General features: G+C 37.8%; 1 protein-coding gene across 3 annotated transcripts in view; it reads right to left on the bottom strand.

Annotated features, from left to right (window-relative positions):
- The window catches only part of NELL2 (neural EGFL like 2), a 424,803-nt gene that overhangs the window by 125,699 nt on the left and 275,142 nt on the right, over window positions 1-23,962 (bottom strand). The gene's annotated exons all lie outside the window — the stretch shown is intronic.

The raw sequence follows: 23,962 nt of genomic DNA, 5'->3' as shown, positions 1-23,962 counted from the left end.
CACCTTCCCGTGCATCTGATTGTACCCAGGGCTTGTATAAATAAATAAATAAATCTTTGGGGAAAAAAAAAAGAAAATGATCAGAGATACTTACAAAAATCTGTGAACCAACTATTATCTGTAAGAGTGTTATTTTGCTAAGTGCTTAGAATTTCAACCAAATGTGACTGGCTGAATAAATTAGAATTAACTATTTAATAAAATACTATACCATCATCATAAATTATGCTGCAAAGTATTTTTCAAATAAGAAAATATTCATATCAAATTGATAAATTTAAAAGATTAAAATATAGCATGATAACATGATTATGATTTAAGTTAAAGGCACGCACATTGTGTGCATAGATAAAAGTATACAGTCATTTCTTAAATATTAACAGCAATATCTCTAGGACAGGGGATACTAAGGTATTTTATTTTGTTTTGTTTTTTGAAGATTTATTTATTTATTTATTTATTTATTTATTTATTTATTTATTTACAGATCAGAGGTGCAGGGGGTGAGAGAATTTACCAGAGACAGAGTGGGAAACAGAACAGGTGGACTGACTGAAATTCACTGCTGAGGGGAGCAGCAGGTGAGACAGGAGAAGACCGCTGTGCCATGTGGGTCAGCTCCCTAACCAGGAATTGAACTCAGGCTACGGTGGCTGTTGATAGCTTGATAGTGCTGTCTTTAACCCCTATGCCACTAGGGAGGCCTCCTAAGGTATTTTAATTTCCCTCTATACTCCTTTGGGCTTCTCTGTATTTATTTTGCTGGGTACATGTGTTATATCTATATCAGAAAAAAAGATTTTACATGCATAAAAGAAAATGTGGCAATAAAAATGCAGTAAATACAAGGCTTAAGTAAATGTCTTTATTCAGTCAGCCACATTTGGTTGAAATTCTAAGCTTTTACCAATGTCTAGTATTTAAAATATTTGCATTTGTTTCCCCCAGAATTTCAGTAGGATTTTCACTGATAAATATCATGGAAACTCATTTTGGTGGAATGATTCTATTTTGTGCATAAGGACAAAGAGATTTTACAAAATTAAAAGGAAAATCTTGTCTGTACTTTCAAAAATACTAAGCAGACTATAAATAAAAGGTTAGGAACATGGGTAAGAGTTTCCACTTAAAACAATATCAATTAACTCACCAGGGGAAATCTAATCTAATCAGGGAAATGTTGAATAAAATAAGACAAAGTAGAAAGGAATAATACTGTAAGAACATTTGGGTTGAAATTACCTCAATTTACATATTACTGTTACAAAAGAAGATTCAGTTATTGATAGACTATGAACACTAAGGCCAGTGCTGAGATCAACATCCTTTTGGGATAACACATCCAGGTCACTATGTTACAGTAGAAGAAACAATACCAGGAAAATAGGCTTGGTTTAATAAAGAGTGATAAACATGACTAAGACATTAATAGAGCTGACAGAGAGATGAACTCACTGTGTGGTGTGTAACTAGGTTTAATTTTGTCTTATCTATCTGAGATTAATTCTAAGCAATGTAACTAAGAAATGGAAAAGAGCCATGGCAACCACTCTCTAGTATTTCTAAGTTATCCTCCAAGCTTCCCCTCAAATAAAGTCGGGGAGCTATGGCAACTGTATGTGACAAAAAAGGAGAAGGCTTAATTTAATTCAGACTCAGCTTTCTGGTGAACTATCTTCCGAAGGCACTAATAAGCCCTGCAGACATCCTATACCAGACAAGGTCAAGTATATACACATGCAAGTTGCCACATTTCCTAATAGATTTTTTATTCTTTAAAACTCTGCTGTGATGTGCATGGATCTTTTGATAATCAACAAATATTTGTGGAATGAAATCATGGACATGAATACCTACTGACACTCATTCATCAATACTTTCCAGGAACTTCTAGGTATGCAGGGATGAACAAAGCAGATCCAGCAGATATTTTCCCTGCTTTTGGGGAAGCTTAAAGAATCTAGGGGAAAGACAGGCGATGAATAAGAAAAACATATGGACTGGTTTGTATGTATCGGCATTTGTGGAAATGTAGTAGGAGAAATGATTGAGAACCGCGGGGATGGGAAGAGGCTGTTAGATAGAGCAGGCCAGGGAGATATCATTTAAGTTAAAACCTAAAGGGTGGGAAAGAGCCAAGGATACAAAATGAAAGGGAGGAAAATTCTTCCAAGTCAAAAGGATAAATACAGGAAATCCCTAAAGGAGGATAAGGCTTGAGATTTTTTCTAGGAAATAAGAGGCCAAGGATACATATGAGAAGCAAACAGAGTAGAATGAGACAAGACAGATGAGGCAAACAGGGGCCGCATCACAAGTTTGTAATGGGCAGGCCCGGAGTGGTAACAGCAAGGCAAATATGGGCAACTCCATGCTTTTCAGTTATTGCCCTGGCTTCTCTGTACAGACCAGATTGGAGAAGCAAGGGCAAATGTGAAAGGCCAATGTGATGGGGCAGCAATAGGTCAACATAGACCGGTATAATGGAAGGGGGAGAGACACAAGGTCTATATTTCAGCTTTTTTTGAAAACTAAAGCAAAGAACATGAAGATAATTGGTTTGGGGGTGTGCAAGAAAACCAGGGGGTCCTTGATGCTCATGGCTTTAGCAAAGGGGTGCTGCCTGAGGCATAAGTGGGTTAGATTGGAAGAGAGGTTTTCTTATTCCACATTTCAACTTGCTCCTCGAGACCAATATATATATATTTTTTTTAAATAGAGCAATAGAATAGAATTTCAGATCACCTGGTTAACCACATATATATATTATTTTACAGCCATTGTTATAGGCATGTCCAACAGCAAGTACTTTTAATTCTTACAATACCTTTATAAGGGGCTATAATTTCTCATTTTATCAAGAGAGAAAATGTCTCAAGTTGCTCATTGCTCCCTCTTCTCCAATCACCCTACCCACTAAAAAGCTTACAAATTTGGGAGGTGACAAAATTCTGTAGCTTTAATCCTATGTAAAATGGGGAGGATAGTAATAGTGCTGATCTAAAAGATGGTTTAATTAGATTGAGAAAGTTCACATAAAAGGTCTAGCGCTGTGTCCAGCACATAGTAAACACGAGCAAATTTTCGCGCTTGTAATTAGCATAGTGCCTTATGTGTACGTGCTTAATAATTACTGTTCTTAAATGACTGGTTTTGAGTTCTGCTGGAAGGACACACCAAAGCACAGTGGCAGAGGCTCATGCTAGTCCTTCAGAAGTAATCTGAGGCCTCTGAGAGCAAGAACATGAAAAAAAATGCCAAAAAATGGCTCGTGGGGTCCCTTTCACAATTCTACCTGTTGCCAACCAATACCGGATAAAATGGACTTGAACTTGAGGATGGTGAGACATGAAGCCAAATTTCATAGTATGTTTGACTCAAAAATTTGTTCTCTAGGGATGTTTCTGTTATCCTCAAAATGATGGAAGAAGAGGGTATCCAAATGTTCTTTTCTCCTCTACCTAAATAGGGTTCTTCCACTCATAATAACAGAACTTCAAGTTATTTGACCTCTTTGAGACATCAATTTTTCAGTTATACATCAAGAATATCTGCTGCAGGGGCCTCCCTGGTGGCCTAGGGTTAAGTCTCAGTGCTATCACTGCTGAGCCTGAGATCGATCCCCAGCCAGGGAGCTGACCAACATGGTATAGCAGACCTCTCCTGTCTCACCCGCTGTTCCCCTTAGGAGTAGATTTCAGTCAATCCACCTGCTCTGCTCCCCACTCTGTCTTTGGGGAATCCTCTCACTCTCCACCCCTCTAGCCTACACCCCAGTTCTTCTACACAAAATAAAAAAAAATAATCTGCTGCATTGGTGGGTGATACTATGTTATATATCTAGAGCATGAAAAGCATTCACAATATATGCTAGTTTACTTCCATATACATGTTATCTAGTTCTAAGGCCTATTTTTGATGCTATTGATAAAACTGCTTCTGAAAACATAAAAATACACTATGTGAATGCTTTAGCCTATCACTTGTTTGTTCTCATTCTGGTATACATAGGATAGTAACTTTAATAAATTGATTTAAGAACTGGCCAATTTATTACATTTTACTCTGGGGGTGGAGCTGAAAAAGACATAAAGCCTGTCACCAAATATAAACAATGAAATACAAACTTAAACAGATTTAATTAAGCGCTATAGAAGTGCAGGTGAAGAAAATCTATTAAAAATGTTCTACTATGGGTAGGAAGATGTAAATCCACGTGAGCTCAAGCAATTAGCTGCTAAATTTACTTGCATTTTTTCCTGGGTAGACTCAAAGAAACTTCATATATGGCTCATGTTTACTGGGCCATTTCAGTAAATAAAGAAAAAGGGTAAAGAAAGCTGTTTTGGTGAGTGAAAACTGTAGCAGCAAAGACCTTCTCAGAGAGTGGTACAGTAAAACCTGCCATCATGGGCAAAGAGAGTCTAATAATCTAACTGAGTAAAACAAACATAGCAATGTTATGAGGTTGATGAAAAACACTAATTTTAACTGATTGTCCAGTTATTGTGGACAGCTATTGTAGGGATGGGGAGTTGTGGCTATTCCTGGTTTTGGAGGGCAGAAGCACACAAGGAAGGTTACAGGGATAGATTCTGGGGTCAGCATTTGTAGAGAACAGTGAAGCTTTCTTCCACAAGGAGACTCCATGGCGTTCTGTTGAGTCCTTGCAAAGTTAAATATACTTTGAATGGAAGTGCTTAAGTCTCAGATGATCAGGAGTCAGTTACTTCATATTTCCTTTCTTTCCCCCAATTCCTCCCCACACCTCCAACCAATCCTAGATCTTTAGTTCACCCAGTTGGAGAAGGATGGCTACAGCCCATTTTATCAGCATTTGTGATATAGTATGGTATTCCATCTACCAAGCTTTGCATTGCAGTGTGATACCTTATCAAGTTCTACTATAATTGTTTTACAAAGCAGAAGATGCCTGTGATTTGTGAAGGATGTGGTTGGATATGAAACTGGACAGACTGCTTGGCTAAGCCGTGCATTACTCTGGGGGCAATGAGCAGTCACTGAAGTTCCTAGGGACAAAATGACTGCCATGATAGGAAAACAAAGCTGAGGTCATAATGGGAAGGTGACAAATTCCAAACAGAGATAGTCAGTGATCATCTAAAATCACGAGGTGAAAAATAATAAAGGCTTGAACTGAGATAGTGACAGTGAGAATAATCATAAAATAATTGAATGCAATGTTAAATTTTTATAAAGTTCTGAGTTTTATAATATTACCTGAAAGCCCAAATATCAGCCAAGCAGATAAACAGCACGGTGGCTTGATCTCCACTCCACTTCATTCCCTCTCTCCTTTCTTTTCATCCTCCTGCCCTCCATCCACAGTCTCTAAACAGCCTCTGTTTATTTTGGGAACATCATCCATTGGCGATTTCAGGTAAGAAAGGCAGACAGGTACTTCTCCCATAATGGGAGCTAAGTGAGGGCAAGACACTTGCTCTCAGGCCAACCTCCTGCCATGAGCAAATACATGGCCACACAACAAACTAAAACAACTAGGAATTCTGAATGTAGAGTGGGTGACTTGAAATCAAAGGGATAGAATTTGGGGACCACACAGCATTCTGCAGTGGCCACAAGACCTGACAACCATCCCATCCTAGAGCACTTAGTGCTTCAAGGACTAGTGATGCCTTGGTCCCTCCAAGCTTCAGAAGTCATTTTTGAGCCACTTACACCCTTCTAGCAATCCCTGAAGCTTCAGACAGCCCCAGTTTTTCTTATTTCTTGCAACAAAGAGCCTTGACTACAAACTAATCATATTTCTCCCCTCTTGGATGGTTCTGTGGTCCAGAAAGCCTGAGTGTTGCATGTGATCGGGCTTGTCCACTACTCTCTCTCAGCTGTTTATTGCTGGACTCATTAGATTCTGTACAGGTATGTGGAAACTAAATGTTAAAGTTTGCAAATAAGCCAAACAAAATGAAAGGCATCATTAATACTGGCTAAGCTAAAGCCTACAGCTCCAAGCCAGACAGTACACTATAAAGGCATATCTATTCTGCTTATGGCTTTATAGTTAAGGCTACTGTAATTTAATTTTCCAAGGAAAGCCAATACAGATGAATTAAAAATGTATTGACATATCTGGTGGTTCTTCCGGGGCTTATTTCAGTCTGACTCATGAATTGAGTAGGGACATTACTCATAAAGAAGTCAAACTTTTGACATTATTTCCATATTGGAACCTCCATGGCTTAAGATGACTATATTTATGATCATGTTAATACCATAAATTACATGTTGCAAACTAAAAATACTCTAATTCATGGGTCAGGCAGATAAATTAAATAAAGAAGCAGATTGACTATAGTAGTTCTGGTGTTTGACCATGAGTTTTCTTATTGGAGTGATGTGTCTTAGTGACTGGATGAGGACTGTGGTAAATAAAGACATATTCTTCTAAGAGGCCACTTTGGATAGCTGGGGTGCAGCAATGCACAGCCAGAATTAATGAAGAAAATTCAGGAAATCTGGCTGGACACCCAGATTGTCATAATGAAATCTTTTGACTGTTTAATATGCCTCAAAAGTCAAATATATCACCACTCAGGGAGAATAGTGGTCCATGGGTTACTAATTTGTGACTCAGATATAGCGCTGCTGGCATGGAGCCCTGATGAATTAAAATGTTCTATCAACAACCTTGCCTTCCATTCTGAAGATCTATGGGCAAAAGTAATCCCTCAACAACTGCCAGAGTTTACAAATGAATTTGTTTAATAGTGCTTTCAAAATTATTGCCTGCCAACTCCTTTTATGTTATTAAGCTCAGGATATTTTAAAAAGGAAGAAGATGAGAAATGTACTACATCATCATTTGATTACATTTGGGGCAAATGTATAGTCTGTTTCTGTGTGCTTCTGTGTGTGTGTCAGTGTTTATTAGAGGCAGACTAGGAAAATGCTTTAAAAATAATAAGCTCCCCCAACTTTTATAACAAAATCAATTATGAACGAGTAATTTAATCTTTAAAGAGAGAAACTTCTATAGGTCAGAAATCTGATAAGCATCCACTGGGCTGAAATCAAGGTGTTCACAGGTCTGCCTTCCCTTCTACAGGCTGTTTTCTTGCCTTTTCTAGCTTCTATTCCTTCCAGCATCTATTCCTATTCATGGCCACTCCCACCTTCAAATGCTCCATTTCCATCAGAAATGCTAAATCTCTGACCATTCTTCCATAGTGGCATCTCCCTCTGCAACAGATGGAAAGGTTCCTGTCTTGAAAGGCCTCATGTGATTACACTGAATCTACTTGGATAATCCAGCATAATTGTCTCATTTCAAAGTCTTTGACCTTAATCATATTCATGAAGTCCCTTGGTCATGCAATGTAATATAGTCATGTGTTGTAGGGATTAGGGTAGGACATTTTTGGAGGGTCTCGATTATGCCATCACTAATAACAACTATTACTTAATAAGTGCTTACTAAATTCTGGTTATCATACTTACTATTTTCTATGCCTCATCTCATTTAATTCTAAAATAACACACAAAGAATTCAGTATCATTCTATTTTTGGAGATGGAGTAATGACTAAGAGGTCAGGAAACTTCTAGTGAACTAGCAGATAGCAGAATAAGGTCTTAAATCTAAAAACCATGACTGAACTAAATTATCTACAAGCTAAAATGCAAGAAATATTCATGGAGAAGAAGGGGCCAGAGAGATTAGGATTTCCCTTGAACATGTATTGATATATGCAAATATATTTTATAAACATGCCTCAAGTAGTAACTTAATTGTTATGGTTTCATTCTAGAAAAATTCTGAAATCACTTCTCACTAGGCAACACTGAAAATGTGCTTTCACGAGTTCCAAGAGTAGTAACAAAGCATTTGGTCTTCTTTGATATGAGAAACTCTACCACCTTATCCAGTTCTGCACTGATTGTTAGAAGTATCATCAAATTAATAGTCATTTTCCACAAAAAAGAAAAATAACAGAAGAGAGAACTAAAATACAGCATTAACACTTCAAAGTGCATATCTCAATTAGAATGTGCATGGACTGAAATGTTTCCAAAACCATAAAATGCTTCTTAGAATTTTCTACAGGATTTTCTGGCTTTCTCGCTTCTAACTCCATTCACACTAAACTAAATTATACAACCTATACTTTTGTAGCTACCCTTCCTTCTTCCGGAAATGCTTAAACTCACTACTTCTTATCCTGAAATGTCTCTTCATCCTTAAAATTGTATCCTATTTTATATATCACCAAGTGATATTTAAATATCACTTCTTCAGGTTGAAGTCAGGTCACTGACTTCTTCTGGAGTCCTCATAGCTCCCTGCATATTTCTTTGTTACAGAAGGTACCACAATGTATAGAGTTGATTTAAAAAGCAAAAAAAAAAAAAAACCAAAACATTTATTTTTATTTATTTTTGTGTAGAAGAACTGGGGTGTTGGACAGAGGTGTGGGAGGGTAAGCATATTCACCAGAGGCAGAATGGGGAGCAGAACACGTGGATTAACTGAAATATACCGCTGGGGAACAGCAGGAGAGACAGGAGAGGTTTGCTGAGTCCTATGTGGGTCAGCTCACTGGTCGGGGATCAAACTCAGTCCACTGTGGTGACAGTGCTGAGACTCAATCCCTAGGCCACCAGGGAGGTCATAGAGTTGTTAACTTATAATGTGTCCATCTATTATACAAGACAAGAGTCCTACCAGGCACCCACATCAAAAGTATGGTTAAAGAAAAGTGAAAGAAGTATGTGACATCTCTTGAGTTTCTCACAATCATTCATACACACTTTTTTCCATGTATTGACATTTCATAGATACTTCTCTAAGCTTTCACACTTTGTTAGAAGTACCATCAATTCAATAAAGTAGTTGTCCACAAAAAGGAAAAATAAAATAAAACAAAAATAAAATAAAGCATTGACACTTGGAAAAAGCACCTCAAACTCCAAATATAAAAACATTCATTTTAATGGCAAAATTTAAAAAAACTAACCATTTCAGAAATAGTGAAGATATAAAGAAATGGGCATTCTCTGCTGGTGGATTATAAATTGATATGACCCTGCTGGAGGGCAGTTTGTTTTTTAGTGATTGAGTCAATAAATTACCCATACATTAGAGTAAAACACAGATGTGAAAAAAAAATTATTTAGATCTGTATTTACTAACATGGAAAAATGCAGATTATAAAGTTAAATGAAATTTCCAACACATTGACAATTTCAAGTAATTTCCTCTACTCTTTTATCTTAAGGGACTTTAAAGCTCAAATATTAAAAATAACTCAAATATTTGTAAGTAGGGCATAGAAAGGTAAATTCCTACTTAATATTTATAAAGCATTTTTAATTTCATTGAGCAGAAGGTGGTCTACAATATTGAGTTAAAAAATAGGACATAAGGGCCTCCCTGGTGGCGCAGCGGTTGAGCGCTGGGTTGCGAAGCTGCCCGCGGCCTCTGCAGCGCGGGTTCGATCCCCGGTTGCTCCCCGGCCACTGGAGGAGGGTCCCACATGGCGCGCAGACCTCTCCTGCCGCCCGCTGCTCCCCTCAGCAGTGTACTTCGGTCCTTCTGCCTGCTCTGCTCCCCGCTCTGGCTCTGGTGAATTCTCTCACCCTCCCGCGCTTCTGACTGTACCCAGTGCATGTATAAACAAAACAAAACAAACAAACAAACAAATAAATAAAACATGCCTCTATAAAAAAAAAAAAAGAATCATCTTTAAAAAAAAAAATAGGACATAGTTTTTTACATTCAATGTATGCACAATTAGGTTAATGTCCAGAGAAGAGACCAGAAGGTGATACGAAAAATTGTATCACAATTTTGCAGTCACACCTACTCTATCTTCACTCTTATTCTTCAACCTGGTGTTCTTTATCAGTGCTTAGTTGAAGTGGGTTAAATTAACTATATAAGATATTTAATGTCTATAGTAGGCAACATTTAAAAGGGCCCCCAAGGTCTACCTAGGGGTTAAGTCTCAGCACTATTATCCCTATGGCCCAAGACCCACATGGTGCAGCAGACCTCTTCTGTCTCGCCTGCTGCTCTCCTCATCAGTATTTCAGTCAATCGAGTTTTCTGTTTCCCATTCTGTCTCATGATTTCACTCACCACCCCCAATTCTTCTGGTCTCACCCCAATTCTTCTACACAAAAAATAAAATAATGTCTTATGAAAAATAAATAAAGGCCCCCAGTGGGCTTTCTGATATTTATACCTTTTTGTAATACCCTCTGGGTTGGGGCTAGTGATTTCTAATCAACAGACAACATCCAGGCCATAAGATGCCATTTCTGAGGTTATACAAGATGGTCCTTTCCATCCCTGGCACACTCTGTCACTACTGGCTCTGCTGATGCAAGCTGCCAGTCTGGAAAGGGCCCCAGGTTAAGATGCTGAGAACAACTTACAGTGAGGAATTGCACATGTCAACACCCACACAGGTTGGAGCAAAACCTTCCGTATCCCTGAGAGGCACCTTTATTGGGGCCTTGTGAGACCTGGAAGCTGGAGACCCAGGATCGCTGTGTCCAGATTCCTGACCCCCCACTGTGACACAACGTGCATTGTTTTAACTAACAAACTCCAAACTTGTGTGTTTGGATTGTTTGTTATGCAGCAATGGATAACTACACTGTTATTCCTTTTGTAAACAGAACTTCCCCTATGGTATCACATGAACCGAGGTTAATCACTGCAACAGGTAGTAACCGCCAGGGAATGTACTGTCCAAAGGCCAGTCGGCTGCCTCACCTCAGAAGCGGCACACTTTAGGGACAGGCTCGTGATGTGAGGGATGAAGCTCTCCACAGCGTCCAAACCCCGCGCCTGAAGGTGAGACCTGAGGCGCCTGGTCCTAGAGGAAAGGAAAGCTCCAGACAAGATGGCGTCCCGGGAGGCACAAGCCCACTGCAAGGCGGGTGCTGAGGTGTCTAAGGAAGGTCAGTCTCTCAATCGAGCTCATGTGTCAAAGCCAGCAACCAGGAAGGAAATGAAAGGCAGCTGTTGGGTTTCAACTTCGCGCATCCTGCCCTTCACAGGCGTCTGTTGCTTAGACACAGCGATCATTACGCTAGAGGCACGTGCAGCATTTTACTCCCTTGTGTGAGTTTTTAGTGCTATGCTTTTCATGCAAAATCTCAAAAATAAAACTCAAGTAATATATGAATGAGGGTTTACCAGCTAAGCGAGTCAAAGCAGGTGAGGCTGGATAACGAGATCCTCCTATCAGCTCAGCGCTGAGGTGAGCTGCAGAGGGAGACTGGTATGGACACAACCACTGGCTGACAGGCCTTTCCAAGCTTTTCATCTTTGAAAAGGCAGCTCGCCTTCCTGAGCCTTCCAGCCTGTTCCATTTAGAGCAGACTGCTAATTGGATGCGTGCACATATGTGCTCCAGAAAGGAGACAAGCTCCTGTCTTGGCCTCCTCACTAGCTGCAGACACTCTCTCTCTCTCTCTTCTGCTCCCTGCAAATTTTCTAAAGGAGGCCTTAAGTTTGCTAAATGTGAACCCTGCCTGGTGACCCCAGCATACAATTGTATAGAGATGTTTCCTTCATTATGTTTGTTTAAAAATAGATTTTCCTTATTGATTCTTCAAGTAAATTTATTGTTGTGATGCTGTTTAGATTTGAAATTACTAAATAGTAACTACACTGTGTAATAACATAGAGTGGACTACAGGAGATGAACAAGACATCTTTTAACATTGGGGGTCATGTTTTAAATTTTAAAACCTAAAGTCTGATTTTTGTGTTTCATGAAACATACCACCATTTTGTTATATTTTGCAAAGGTCTGATTCCCAGAAAATTTGGAGCAGTTGTTCATAAAGCTGGAAGTCTTTCCCTAGAGTCATGTGTCTGATTGCTGATTGTGATTCTTTAGAAAATAAGTGCACAGGGAAGCAGCCAGGCTAGTAAACTCTGCCCTGTGTGAAGACGCACCAGACTCCCCAGTTCTCAGGAGATCACATTCCCTACTCTCTATAACAGGGTCTTGGCAGCATCCATCCACCCTAGGGTCTGCCCATCCAATACTCACTCACAAAAGCAACAGGCGGCCTCCTTGGTGGTCTATGCTTGGTGGTCTCATGCTGTCACCACCTTGGCCTGAGTTCGATCCCAGGCCAGGGAGCTGACCCATATGGCACAGCAGACCTCTCCTGTCTCACCCGCTGCTCCCCTTAGCAGTGGCTTTCAGTCAATCTGCCTGTTCTGCTCCCCACTCTGTCTCTGGTAAATCCTCACTCCCCCACATACACACCTTTGGCCTATACCCCAGTTCTCCTATGCCAAAAAAAAAAAAAAGCACAACAGAACCCCCCCAGTCCTTGGAGGTGCAACAAATCCTGTTTCTAACTTCGGAAGAAGTTGCTACTCAGTTATTCCACCTGTTCACAGGTACCTAACAAGTGCAGTTGAATAAAGACTAACACTGTTGAATGCCCTGTTTCAGCAAAGCGATCTATTCCACAGAAAATATCAATTCAGTTGAAAATAGCTAGAGAGAATTGAGGCGTTAAAAGAATCCCAGGAAATAAGACACATTTCCCCAAGAAGATAGTAAGAACAATAGTAATGGTAGCTGATATTTGTTACAGATTTCTTCTGTGCTAGGCATTTCACTAAAGATAAAATGCCAAGGATTTGACAACTAAAATAACTTTGTTTATTTAGGATTTTTTTGGTGAACAAGGATCTGCAGATTTTCACTTCCTGTTCCTTGTTGTTCTTTCTGATCTGTGCTTCTCTTAGCCTCTTTGCCACTGTTTACATATTTTCCCTGTATTTATGATTTATATACCAGTAATTATCATGATAGAGACACAATGAATTATCTGTCTTGTTCTGTGTTTGTGATTTTGACAAATCCATCCAGAGCTATTTTTAAATAGCTGACAATAAGTTATTGTTCATCCATACAATAAATTTCTGGTTTCAATGTAATTTTATTTTTGGAAGAATGCAGGAAAAAAATAACATTATTGCTGCCTTTTCAAAATATCATCTTTTAAACACTTTATGCAAATTACCTTTGTGAAGCATTGCTTGATAGAGAACTTTACAGAAACACACAGGAGGCAGCCATTTCAGCAAGGGGTATGCAACTAATTTAAGTAGCTCAGTAGTAAATGCTTCTTTGTATATAACAGCATCCTAGATAATTCCTTAAGTACTAGACAATCATCCATAGTAAAAAAAAATAAACTTAATATCGTCATGAAACTTTCTCCATAAGCACCAAACTGAACATCCTGTCCTGACAACCAGGAGGGTAGTGATAATAATAAAAAAAAAAAAAAAACAGTTGACCATGTTATTAAGATCATAAAATGCAAGTACTAAGAGTATTAGTTGCTTTAAAAAGCTAAGTCATTTCATAAATGAAATTCCATGGGGAACAGCAGAGAAGACTCTTCTAACAACAGAGATCAAGTATCTAGTAGAATTCCTTGGGCTCTGACACTCTGTGGACCTTCTGTGATGTGTGACATGGACCAATGACAGTATGGAAATACACAGAAGCAGCAGAGCCAGCAGAAAGCATACTGACTAGGCATGGGGAGAGTATAATTTGAGGGGCCTTAAGGGAATCCCCTCTGCAACACCTATTGAGGTTTTCAATTTTATCACTGGAGAATCACTCCCCTAGGCTAAGCCAAGAATAGGTAATTAATAAAATAGAGGAGAAGAAAGAACTTGAGGGAAAGTGGACCTTCCTGAGAAAGGGCCCTTTTGTGACAATAAGAGGACACTGAGTACTACAGAAAGTGAAAGGAAGCATCAAAATATGGAGCCTAATGGAAACTTGAAGAAGAGAAAAATAAATAAATAAAAAGTACACATTTTCCACATCTACCTTAGGGGACCCTAACGCAGAATTTTTCAAACTTGGCATATTGACATTTTTGGGTCATAGGGAGGCTGTCCTGTAAGGCAGCCCTGTGTAGGATGAAGATGAATGACTGAACTAGAAAGTGTTAGAAAAATGTTCCCAGTTGAGAGGGTCTTAGAAAAATAAAGCATGTCTTCCAGAGCAGAGGTTGTGTAATAATAACATCATAGTATGCTTAGCAGCATCCCCTTTTCTACACATCGGATGCCCACGGCCACATCTGCCCTCAACAGTTACAATAACCAAAATGTCTTCAGACATCATCAAATGACCTTTCATAAGTGAGATGACAAAATTACCCCTTTCTGACCACCTGAAGCCAGACAAAACCATTTTCCATTCCCTTAACGAGTCCACCCTTCCAATTCTCCCATTCCCACTCTGAAGAACTATACAAGAGTGAGCAGATTGAAAGCTCATCAACATGTACAAAAGAATCAAACTTTTTTTTATTGTAATAATCAGAGCAGAAACATTGTAAGCAGATCGGAAATGACTACCTCCTTGCTTGCAGTATCTTTATCCTTTGATAATTAGAAAATTATCAATTCCAACCTTGTTTCTAGTAATACCTTACCATTTGTTCATTACACAAGAGCAGTTTTAAGAAAAGACGTCCAGTAAGACTCAAGATTTGCCCAGTTTAATAAATGTTTATGTGAGAGAATCAAAGCCCAATTAAGTAATCAAATGGTTATGCATTTTGCCAGATATTCTGATGAATGAACTTCTAACATCCTAATTCAAGTGAATCAAACCCTTTCCTTTGTTGCCCTTCCTCCTCCTATCTCTCATTTTCTTTCTCTTTTTGGTAGGCATACCCATGCTTTCTTCTAATAGAATGGGAAAGGAAACACGAAGGGGAGAGATTATGAAGCACTAATTAGGGAAAAAAATATGTTCATGGAAAGAAAATTGTATCAGAGTTTAGAAGACTATAAACTGCTGTATCATTTGCACAAATACAGTGCAACTGACTCATTCGTGGGAACTGTATAATGGAGTGAGAGGCTAGAAAATGATGATTTATCTTATTTATGTATAATTTACTTATGGCATATCTTCTACTAGCTTCTGATTTAGGATTATCATTGTAAGACCAACAGAGGAAAAATTCTGCTGAGAGTTGAAGCAAATGAACTGAATGAACTGAACTGAAACAATCTATGAGAAAGGCAATTTAATTACTAGACATTATGAATTGAATAATAGATTACTATAGAAAATATGACTCTTTTCCTCTTATTTATTTTTATCTGATAGTGAATTTAATAAATGATGAATCCTATGAGAGCTAGGAATAAGAAGGACTGTTTTCTAGCTGCTTTTTGCATCTCTCCAACAGTATGATGATGGGGAAGACAATTTCTCTGAGTCCCTTTCCCCCCAACTTGTGAAAGTTAGGAGACTGGACTGGATTTAGTCAAGAATTCTTTCATCTCCAAAATTTAATGATCACTGGGGAATTATAACTCAAATAATCTGAAACTGAAAGAAAAAACTGCAATTCTATCAAATATAGAAGGTAATTACTTTGCAGCATATGTAATTTCTATGCCAGAGCTACAGGTTATAACAAGTAAAAAGGCTTCTTTTATTGATCAAAGCTCTTGACTACAAAGCAGTGTTCATTGCTCTTGGATTCTTCTTTAAATTAGAATGTCTATGGTTCATTTTCAGATGGGGTAAGCAACTTGGAGAGTCAGCGGGGTGATGTCGAGAAACCACCAGTTGCTATGTTATGGCAGGTGGATCCTCAAGGAGAGGACCACACATACAGAAGCAAAACAGATTCAGAACAACAGCTCAATATAAACACTAGAGAATGGCTCTACAGTGACATCCTGGTATTTATTATGGAAGGTCCTCCGCTAGAAGTATATGGGTAGATGTTACTAAAATGCAGAGAAAATAAATCTCAATCTTTATCAGAGAAAGTCCTACTCCAGTCTATAGAAGCTCTTGAACAGGTACAGGTAGATGCTATTGGGCACAAGGAGAATTCCCATCAAAGGAGTCATTTCTTGGAGAATTTTGTACAGATGCTAATATTAAAGTTTGGAGGGAAATATTCAAAGAGGGAGAATTTAATATTTATTTTCTTGACAGAAACTGAATAGGGGCCAAGCTTCCATCCCATGAAGAGCTTTGGCAATGATAACTTAACTCTGTTTCACAAACTAAAATTCACTCATATTCCCTAGAAAATCCAGTTTTATATATGATATAAATTCTCAAAATTTTAGTGCTCGTCATACTACACAGAAAACTGAAAAACAAAGCAATCTCTCTTCCTTAAGTGGAAGCATAAAAATAGCAGTGCCAGTTGAAAATGCTGGTGAATCATTAAGGAAATGCAACCCACCCTCTGTCAGATCTTGAAATTCTTGGCTTTGGTGCCTTAGACACAAAAATCATTACCTGAACATCTTTGCTTAAAATTATTTTGGCATTTCTTGGCATTCCTACAAAGGAATTTAGGAAGGAATCTTTCATTTGTATCATTAGATATTTAAAAATCTTAAGGGAAAATTCTCCATAGGTAGTGAAAAACAAAGCGCCATAACATGGCAGAATAAGGAGCTTCTGATAAACCTCTCCCCTGAATACAATTATAGAAAAGGAAAGTTTTGCTTTCAGGAAATTTCAGTAGTTCCTTACTGGAGATGGAAAATCAAATGATGGAGAATTAAAGCCATAGTCCTCATGCTCTGCGGTTGCTGGCTCACTATTGGGGTGGAACAGGGAGAGGGTAAGGGGGTGCAGCCAGGGCAGCAGTTATACTGGTCAGTGGAACAAGTTAGGACTAGTCATGTGTGTGTGCAAGGACCATGAGAGAGGATTTTTTTTCAGTGAGAGGGGGTAAGTTGCAAAGAAACTAGCTACAGTCAGCAGTAGAGACAGAATCCCCTTCCTCCTCCCTACTGGGAGAGCTGAGAGACCTGCTGGGTTCTGCATGGCACACCCTGGTGAGAAGGACCAAGCAGGTGCGGCCCTGGGCTCTGTGGAGCCATGAACAGTGTTTGCACCGCAGAACAAGGGGAGAAATATCCTTATCTGGAGTAACCTTATCTCCCTACTAAGACTGATATGCAGTCTTTGGATAACAGTATTTCTTCCCTCCTTTGCCTGCCTCCAAGCTAAAAAATAATAAACAAACTATAAAGCCACAAGAAAAAAGCAAATAAGGTAACACATATGCCTGGGAGACCAGGAACATCTTAACATAAGAAGGAAATGTTATAAGAAGACTATAATTACAGAGGTTTGGATAAAAGGAATCAGAACTCAGGGACCTAACAAACAAGGATTTTATTTTTTTAATATCAATTTATTTATTTATTTGTTTGTTTGTTTGTTTGTTTGTTTATACAAGAACCTGGGTACAGGCCAGATGTGCAGGAGGGTGAGAGGATTCACCAGAGACAGAGCGGGGAACAGAACAGGCAGATGGACAAAATACACTGCTGAGGGGAGCAGCAGGCGAGACAGGAGAGGACTGCCGCGCCATGTGGAACCCTCGATGGCCGACTGGGATCGAACTTGTGCTGCAGAGGCTGCGGACAGCTTCACAGCGCTGCACTCAACCGCCTGCACCACCAGGGGCCCAAAACAAGGATTTTAGTATAAGATTTTTAAAGAACATGTAATATGGTTCTAACAGTTCAGACAAACACAGAAAGGTAGGTAGTGGGTCTTAGAAAAGAGACTGAGGATGGCACTGGAAGGGATCGTGCTCAGCTAAATAAGCCAAAAAGAAAAAGAAAAATACCGGATGGTCTCACTCATAGCAGGAATCTAGAAAACTTAAATAAGGGACCAGGAAAACGAATAACTATAAGAAAGTGAAAATCAAAATCAACAAAAAACTACGAACCAGAGACACTTTTAGGGGGGCGGGGGTGGGAGGGGGGGATTGGGGTCAGAATGGGGGGCTGCAATTGTATGGGGAATATAAAAATAAAATTTATTATTAAAAAAAAAATAAAAAAATAAAAGTACTAACAGCAAAAAAAAAAAAAAAAAAGAAAGGGTTATAGGGGAATACAGATTAAATGTATGAAAATTCACTATGAAACTTACTATGAAAATTGAAAGATAAAGGATATAGATAAAGGCTAAAAAAGATAAAGGATAAAAAATATTATGACATATATCAGACAAATGGCCAATAGCTTTAATACATAAAGAGTGCTCACATGACTTAGAAAAGATTATCATCACTTAAAAAAAGTGGACAAAGGCTTTGGAATAGCTAATTCACAGAAAATAAATTTTCAATAAACAGAAAAAAATGATACCTTTTTTTGGAATGAAGGAAACACTTGTTAAAATTAGGAATTTTTTTTTTAAACCTCAAACTGAAAAGTTAAAACCATATTTTTATAATGCTCGTGTCAGTATGGATTCAGGATAAAACAATGAAAGGATAAATTGGTTCAGCTTTTCTAAGTGTGCAATTGGCCTTATCTGCATTATACTAAATGGTTTTAAATATAGATCTATATGAATTTGATTTAATTATTTCACCTTTAGTAATTTAGCCTTAGGAAATTATTAGCAAAGGCTTGCCTGCAGGAATTATTATTGCAGTGTTGTTTAAGACAGAAATATAAATAACCTAAATATTCACTGATAAATAAGTTATTTATGGTATGTAACAACTGACATGCAATGCAACCATTTAAGAAGAAAGTCACAATATTAATTAATTTTATAAAAAATGATCATAATATAATTGCTACTAACAAAATAGTATTCACACATCCATGTTAAAATGTTTGTGCACATGTATACAATTATGAATGAAGGGTCTTTTGCATGTTTTCCCCTTTCCTCTAAATTTTCCATAATGAAAATGTATTACTTTTGTAATAAAACAGATTTATCTTTATCCAAAAAAAAAAAAAAAAGAAAAGAAAAGAGACTGAGGAACAAAAGAGATGCACTAAAGAATTGAAGATATTTTGAAAAACACAACAGCCCAAGGACATGCTGAATGAAATTAAGGCAAATACAGAAAGCACATCAGGTAGATGTAACCTAGTAGAACAGAGAATTTCAGAAATTGAAGATAACAAATAAATAAATACCCCAAGTGGCAAAAGAGAAACCAATTAGATATAGGAAAAATTAAGAAAAAAAAAATTCAGATTCTAGGTCCAGGGATGGGTGGGTGTGGGCAGAAGAAAAAAAAAATATATATATATATATATATATATCAGATTCTATTAGAAGAGGACACATAAAGATAATAGTATTCTAATGGTGAAGAGAGAGATGGAAGCAGAGGTAACTGTCAGTCTCTCTCTCCTCATAATAGTATCTAATACAGGGCCTCCCTGGTGGTGCAGGGGTTGGGGCGCAACCTATGAAGCGGTCTGCAGCCACTGCGGCACGAGTTCGATTCCCGGCCTGCCAGGGAGAAACCCTGGTGGGACAGACCTCTCCTGTCTCACCCACTGCTCCCCTCAGCAGTGTACTTCGGTCCGTCTGCCTGTTCTGTTCCCCATTCTGGCTCTGGTGAATCCTCTTACCCCCCCGCATCTCTGGCCTGTACCCCAATTCTTATATAAAAAATAAATAAATCTTTTAAAAAATAGTATCTAATAATATGGTGTAGACTATGTACAAAATCTAAATCTCTTGCAATGTTAAAAACTATTATTCCAACTGCCATATTATCATCACTGACCTGACTCTCAAAAAAAAAAAAAAATCTAAATTAACAAACAACATATAGCTGATAATTAGCTTATCATCCTATTCAACAAAATAATAATGGAGAACTTCCAAACCTAAGGAAAGAATTAAATTTGGATGCCTAGGAAGCAGAAAGAACCTAAATTTCTACATGCAAAAATGACCTTATCCAAGACACATCACTGTAAAATTATAAAAATTCAGACAAAGAAAAATATTAAATGCTGCTTGGGAAAAAAAATGTAAAAACATCAATCAGACCTTCCTCAAATTTCTTAGCAGATACACTAAAGGTTAGAAGAGAGTGGAATGACATTATTTACAATGCTAAAAGATAAAAACTGCCAGCCAACATACTCTAATATCTTTTTTTTTTTTTTTGGTGGGACCCTCACCGGCGGCCAGGGAACGAACCGGTGCTGCAGAGGCTGCGGGCAGCCTCGCAGCCCAGTGCTCAACCACTGCGCCACCAGGGGAGGCCCAACATACTCTATCCTGCAAAATGATTATTCAAAGGTGATGGAGAAACAAAGGCTGTCCCAAACAAACAAAAGCTAATGGAGTCTTCCATCACTAGGACCGCCCATTAGGGAATGTTGAAAGAAGCTATTCCACATGAAAACAATACAGAGAAGAACAGAAAACCTTGAGCAAGGGGATAAAAGTACTATGGAATCAGGGCCTCCCCGGTGGCGCAGCGGTTGAGCACTGGGTTGTGAGGCTGCCGGCTCTGCAGTACCATTTCGATCCCCGGCTGCAGGGCGAGGGTCCCGCATGGCGCGCAGACCTCTCCTGCCGCCCGCTGCTCCCCTCAGCAGTGTACTTCGGTCCTTCTGCCTGCTCTGCTCCCCGCTCTGGCTCTGGTGAATTCTCTCACCCTCCCGCGCTTCTGACTGTACCCAGTGCATGTATAAATAAATAATAAATAAATCTTAAAAAAAAAAAAAGTACGATGGAATCAGAAATATAAAAAAAATAATAAAAAGAAACAACAACTAAGAAATTATAGGAGAGGAAGAAAAGGGAAGACTCTGTATAATAAAGTGATGATGAGTTGATGCCAGCATACACAGGACTATTTTGGATAGAAAGTCTGATATACCCCACACGGTAACAACAAAATAAAAACCTATAATAGAGACAAATAGAAGAAGGCATGAAGATTCTGAGTCACCAATGATGGCATTCAAATGAAAGGGCAGATAAAAGAAAATGTAACAAGAAGTGAAAGACGAAAAAAAAAGCCTAGCCATAAATAATATATATATATATTATTTCTACATCACATATCAGTAATCACCTAACATGTGAAAAGTATGTTCTCACTAATTAAAAGCAGCAGAATCACAAGTTGCATAAAAAAGCGTAACTCAGAAATAATTTGCATACAAGAAGCTCACTTTATATCTAAAGACAAACTTAGACTTAAGTGGAAGGCTGAAGCAAAATATCTCAAGTAAAAAAACTGAGAAAAAGGCAGGAACTGCTATTCTCCTATATGATAAACAAGACATTCGGCAAAGAATATTGTAATTAGTGATAAAGAATACCTTGTATCAAAAAGCCTGGAAACAACTGTTAGTGAGGATTTGGTGAAAAAGGAGTGCTTGACCACTGTTGTTGGGAATAAAATATGGTGCAGTCTCTATGGAAAATGGTATGGTGAATTCCTCAAAAAAAAAATACTATTTGATCCGGCTTGACCACTTTGAGGTATTTACCAAAGAACATGGGAAATCTAGTACAAAAAGATGTATGCACATCTATGTTTACAGTAGCATTATTTACAATATCCAAGGCAAGGAAACAACCCAAAAGCCCATTAATAGATGAGAAATTGTGGTCAAAGAAATTGTGGGATATGCTCAATGGAACACCACTCATGTGTTAAACAGGATTGCCTTCTGGGACAAAATGAATGGATCATAACGCTAAGTGAAATTAGTCAGAAAGTGAAAGCCAGTCACTGTATGGTTTTGCTCATTTGCAAATATAAATAACTCATGAAAGCAAACTGGCAAAACCACAAGTATAATTTTAGACTCTGTAAAAGATATACTGGCCACCAGGAGAGATGGGAAGGTGATGGGAAGGCAACAGGGTCATAGCATGAGGGCTTTGGTCAGGGTGAGTGAAGCATGTATTCAGATGGAGCTGTGAAGTGTCCACAATTATTCAGTTACATAAGCAAATAGCAAACCAATAAAACTCAAGGAGAAAATAAATCAAACACCTTAAAATACTTAAGAATAAACTTGTAAAGAAAGATATAATCCGAAATGAAAAAAACTAAAATCTTACTGAGGAACATAAAACAAATGAAGAATGTGGTCAGGTGCTACATGTTGCTGTGTAACAAATTACTCTAAAACTATGGCTTAATATTTTAAACATGTATTGCCTTGCACAATAAAAACAAAAACACAGATGAACTTGCGGGATTTTCTTTGGAAGGAAAATGCACTGGAAAGGTAAAGCAAAGCTTGAGAGTCTCTGTAAGGGGTGTGACAGTTAAACTAGTCCTTGTATTTATATCCAACAAACAGGTTCAGAATGGAAATCAACCTCTTAAAAATAAGCTGTCCTGCAGAAACAGCCCTCAGTCAATACTATACTAATGGTGTGTTGTGTTTTCTTCCTTGAAATTGCTAATACTTTTAAGGGACATAAGAAAAACCAAAAGAAGCACTATGAAATATAAAAATATACAAGGTGTTTAAGTCTCTAATGCCAGAAAATCAGCCAATTCCTTAAAAATTGCTAGCACTCTTATTTTTAATGAGCACGTCTTGAAATATCACACTCTGAGACGCAGTACTTTATCCTAGTTTATTTTTTTTTTTGTTGCTATTGTTAACCATTACACTGGAACGCAGACTTACTTGTACCACCAATATTATATCAAACTGTGTATTTTATTTTCCAAGTATGTCTTCAGAAGTATGTATTTCCTTTTATATTTCTTTCTGATGTTGAAAAATCTCTCTTTCAAAATCCCTCTCTAAATTTTGTCTAAGGGAAAATTGTAAAACTGTTCCTATAAAGTGAAAATGTTGAGGATAAACTGGCAAAAAACAAAAAAGAAAAACTTGTAAATCCATTGGCAACTCTATATTTATTAAATATAATTTCTTCCTTCAGAATATCTTTGGTTATTCTCTAGATAGGCTTATTATTTTTTATTTCCATCATTTTGTTTTTACATTTAAAGTATATTTAAATTTAAAGAAAGATCTTTCCCTTTTCTCTACGTATAAGTAGGTCACTACAGTGAAGACTCAGAAGAGGACACCTTAAGACAAAGGGATAAACTAACACATTATAAATTCATATTTTTAGTGGAGAGAGTTAAAGAGTCTCTTTATACAACCATCTAATACAAATTACTAAATTGGAGGTAGAGTAAAACATGACAAGAATTGTATTCTTAAGTGTTCTCCAGTTTTATGATTCCACATTTTTCTTGTGGTATTTTTATGTTGCTTCTATTTGAAGAAAAAAGAAATCCAAAGAAATGCCTTATTTTACATCCACATTTCCTCAAGCCCCTTAGTCTTCAATCTGCAATTCTAATACCATTTTCTTTCATACTCTATAGATAAGAACAAATAGAATAAGAAATGAATAGGTTGTCACATTTCAGGACCAACCTCAGTCACTATTCACACTCCAGATATCCCTGAACAGGAGTGAGAATGTACAGAAGGGAATCATATTTCACCAAACAAACGAAAGCAAAACTTCCCAGACCTACCCAGAGGCATGAAGCAGCTCAATGATCTTTATTATTCCCATTTCCTAGCACACCAAAAATGTATTTCAAAAAAAGCATTCTATTATTTATATTACTCTTCCTCTATTCAAAAATTTACTGTAATATAAAGTAAATATAACATATGAGCAGTATCTCAGATTTTTCATAGAATTCGCACAAGTTTTCAGCCAAAATACTGAATATAAATTGAGTCTAAGTTAAGTCTAACTATAAAATTAGCATCACACTGATTGGTTTGTTTAGTGTTTTTTTTCCTTTTTAACCTTCCAACAGCTAGTCTTTGTAAAAAAATATTTATTTATAAATATATTATTTACATTGTTGTTCATGTTTGTACACTGATATTTCCCCTCACATGTAATCCCCATAAAATACCCACCACCAAGTCACCTATGAACCATCACCAAAGTTCCTTGTGCTCTCCCTGTCCCTGTTTTGATGCCTCTCCCTCCCCTTCCCCTACAGAATGTCTCTGATTTATAGTTTGCCTGTTAATTTTGACTTTTTTCCCCTGATCCCTTAATCAGTGCCCCTATATTCCTCCTACAAGTGAAATCATTTATATTTTCCTTTTCCTT

The sequence above is a fragment of the Talpa occidentalis genome, unplaced genomic scaffold (assembly GCF_014898055.3).
Source record: "Talpa occidentalis isolate TD23 unplaced genomic scaffold, MPIMG_talOcc4v2.1 talOcc4.16, whole genome shotgun sequence".
Taxonomy (NCBI): domain Eukaryota; kingdom Metazoa; phylum Chordata; class Mammalia; order Eulipotyphla; family Talpidae; genus Talpa; species Talpa occidentalis.
The sequence above is the reverse complement of the archived record's forward strand: the minus strand, read 5'-3'. Positions and strand labels throughout refer to the sequence as shown.